Here is a 3901-nt window from a genome sequence, read left to right as displayed (position 1 = left end):
GGCTGGGCTGCATCCCTGCCTGTGGGTTCTGTGAGATCTCCCCATAGCCATGTCATCAGCTCCCATTTTCAGTTTAAACCGACACATGTTGGTTTCAGTAGGTTGTATGCAAAGAATCATAAATAATTCACATGCAGCTGGTACTTAATACTGTTGAATATAATAGAAGGCTTCTAAGTGACATGATAGGATAAGGACTGTTCCATAGGAATATTGCTCTGGAGGCTGTATGTAGGAACAATTCCTTTTGGGGAACATGGATGGGAAGCAGAGATAATAATAGAGAGGTGCCCGCAGAGGCCAGTCTGAGAGGTGAGTAGAGCCTGAGTGACTGGAGAGAGATGTGGGGAATACCAAGGGAAGGGATGTGGTGGACTCAGCCTCCGAGGGGATGGGGCAGCAAAGGAGAAGGACCTGTCGAAGGGGACGGGAGTTTAAGCCTGGTTTCCAGAAGGAAGGATGGTACCATTAATAGAAGGAGGGCAGTCAGGAGAGAAGATGAGTGGCTCTCAAACACTGACATTGAGCTGAGGCGCCAGTGACAGAAATAATAATTAGGTCCAGGAGGGGAGCCGGCTGTAGGAGCAGAGACTGGGGGTGGGTCACTCTCAGCTGAGGGCTGGAGCCGCCAGCGATGCCGAGGCAGCTGAAGGAGAGCACAGAGGAAGAAAAGGCAGCAGGCTCCTTACTCAGGAAGTGAGAGAATGAAAACCAGAGAAGGAGCAGTCAGGAGGTAGGGCAGAAACACAGCATGGGCAAAGTTGAGGAAACTGAGGAAGGAGATGGTTTCCAGAAAGGAGGACGAGATCACAGGAAACCTATAAGGGAGCCGGGAGTGGACGATGAGGGGAGAAGGCGGGCGGCAAGGCTTGCAGGAGAGGTGGGCTGGAAGCAACCGAGTGCCCCTGCGGTCTGCAGCTGCAAAAGGGAGTGGTGAGGCTGATTTTGCAGCTAGGAAGATGTTTGGACAGCCTGCTTGAGTGAGGAAGGTGAACGCTCCAGGAAATAACCTGGGTAGGCTGGTGAGATCATGAGAAACTCAAATGTAAACTACTCTGCCTGATAAAGGGGGAGGGTGAGAGGCTGGGGCTGTGGATCGGGGTTGAGGGCGAAGATGTGAAGTGGTTCCGGTCGCGGCTCTTGGTTGTAAACAACAGAAACTGGCTAATCTATGTAGAAATAGAAATTGCTGGAAGGCTTTTCGGTGGCTCACAGAATCTGGAAGTATAATAGCTATTTATGCTCCGTAACAAATTATGCCCCCCAAAAGCAATGCACATTTATTATCTCCGAGTTTCTATGGATCAGGCATTTGGGAGCAGCTCAGGTGGGGCTTCCGTTAGCTGAAGTTTGACTGGGGCTGGGGAGCTGCTTTCAAGATGGCTCACTTGCTTGGATGTTGGCAGGAAAACTCAGTACTTCATTGGCTATTGGTAGGAAGCTTTTTTCCCTTATATATGGGCTTTTCCATGAGACTGCCTGAACGTCCTTATGGCATCGGAGCTGGCCTCCCCCAGAGTGAGGGATCCAAGCAAGAGGGTAAGGAGGAAGCTGCGCTGCCTTTCATGACCCAGTCTTGCAAGTCACACGTTGTCACTTCTACCATATTCTATTCATGAGAAGAGAGTCACTAAGTCTAGCCCATCCTCAGGGGAAGGGGAATTAAGTACCAGCTCTTGAAGAGCAGAGTATCCAAAATTTTGTGGACGTATTTTTAAATGAAAACCATTATAGGACAGTTGGAGGATTAGACTTGGAAAACAGGCTGGAAGCTGGATATCCAGGACCCCAGCCAAGGTCACACCAAGGAACACCTGGTTAGGGGTGGATACTGTGGGACCTGCTGCCCAAGCATGGGTCCTCCTCTTGTAAATATTCCCTGCTTTTTTGTAGCACTTGCTCCAAAGACAAAAGTCACTGGCTTAAGCAGCTGGTTGGCTGATTTGGATCACAGAGCTCACACCCTGCCTGCAATACGGCCTTTGGGGCTTCTGTAATATGATGCAGGACCTGACTCTCACCAAGACCTACGTAGTTGCAGATCCCCCAAACACACACACCCCATAAGAGCAATGCCCATCACAGAAAGACTCCTGTCTGATTCTCTAATGGGGGTCCAATAATTCAATTCCGACACCAACTCTCAGAGTTTAGCATAAACCCCATAGGTTAAGGGCTCAGTCCCATAAGACTGCCCCCATTTCAGATACCAGCCAAAAATGGAGTCCCCAGGAGACCCATAATTCTGCCTGGCTGACTAAAAATTTGGGGGTTCCCACAATCACCCTCAGGTTTGCTAATTCACTAGAATGCAGGAAAACACTGTACTTACATTTACTAGCTTATTATAAAGGATACCACTCTGGCACAGCCTAATGGGCACAGAGCTTCCATGTCCTCTCCAAGTACAACAACCTCCCAGCACATCAATGCGTTTGCCAATTCGGAAATCTTATTATTCAAAAGTTTTTATATCTCAGTCTCCAGCTCTCTACCCATCCCTGGAGCTAATCAGGTGTTTGGTCTTTCTACCGACAGGTCCTATTCGGAAGCTTTCTAAGGGCTCCACCCTGAGTCACTCATTAGCATAAATTCAGGTGTAGTCCAAAGAGGCTCTTTGGGAATAACAAAATGCACTCCTGTCACCACTCAGAAAATTCCAAGAGTTTCAGGAGCTCTGTGCCAGAAACCCAAGACAGGTGATGCAACAGATTGGTGGGGGGGTGGGACGAGGGTGTGTGGGGGTGTGGGCATGGCCTCTGAGGAGAAGCCTTAGCCAGAGGAGTTCCCTGGGATGGAGTGCTGCGGGCTTTTAGTATTTATTCCATTTAGGTCAGTTGCCATCCGTGGTGTTGCCTAGTAGTTGCGTGGTGATGTAACTCTCCTCTGTGATCAATAAATCCTTCAATAAAACTCTGCTATATCCTTGTGTTTGTGCTCGCCTTGGAGAATCAAAGGCAAGGGGGCTGCATCATGTTCGTGTCAGCGCAGGGTGGAGAGAAACCAAAGTGCCAGTGAGATTCAGATGCTTCAGTGGAAACCAGGTATTGGAGCTCTTATCCTTGACACTTTCCAGAATCCCATCCCGGGTTGTTCCAGGGACTCTTCAGAGGTATTTGGCGGAGGAAGGTGTTGGCTTTCCCATCACATGTGGCACGAGGTTTTGCGTCATTTACGTGTGACTATCAACAGAAGGGTGAGCCCACAAGGTAGAGGATGAGAGGACATCCTGGCTTTCGACACTTGGCTTTAAATACAATCTTGAAGTCGTTAGTAATGTGAATACTATTGTTAAGGGAGAAAATGGTATCATCTAAGGTCAACTCTGGATTTAGTTTTAGCAAAAGCCAAATTTTTTTTTAATGAGCTCGAGCCTGGGGCCCTGTAGTTGAAGCCATTTAGAGAGCTAAATCCTGAGAAAAAAGGAGAAGGTGATACAGAGACATCAGGGATATGGCCCTCTAGGAGACCTGGCCAGAACAAAGAAGTGAAAAGCACAACTTCAGGCTGCCATGGTCTCACTCCGGGGGTCCAGACCAGGGGGACGTGGCTAGGTAGAGTGCTGGAGGCTTAGGGGGAACACAGTCACATGGGGAAGATGACTGCTCTAAGTGAAGGCCAAGGGGTTGGCTTGGGGGGGGCCTCAGGTTTAAGCATCCTGCTAGCTGGAGCCAGGACAGACAGGTGGAAAGGGGGACATGAGACAGGTGGAAGAGCTAAGGATCAATGCCGGAGAGGACAAGCAGGAAGTGCTCTTACTGAGTTGAGGGCTGGGCTTTTTAACGTGATGTTTTCTTAATGAAATGTCAGAGGGAGGCCCTGCAATGAGTCTATGATGAATGTTCAATCAATGCCCAATAATGAGTTATTAATTATTATTCAATAACCAAGCACACTCTTT

This window comes from Lipotes vexillifer, unplaced genomic scaffold, assembly GCF_000442215.2.
Source record: "Lipotes vexillifer unplaced genomic scaffold, Lipotes_vexillifer_v1.1 scaffold1378, whole genome shotgun sequence".
Lineage (NCBI taxonomy): Eukaryota > Metazoa > Chordata > Mammalia > Artiodactyla > Lipotidae > Lipotes > Lipotes vexillifer.
This window is presented reverse-complemented; position numbering follows the sequence as displayed.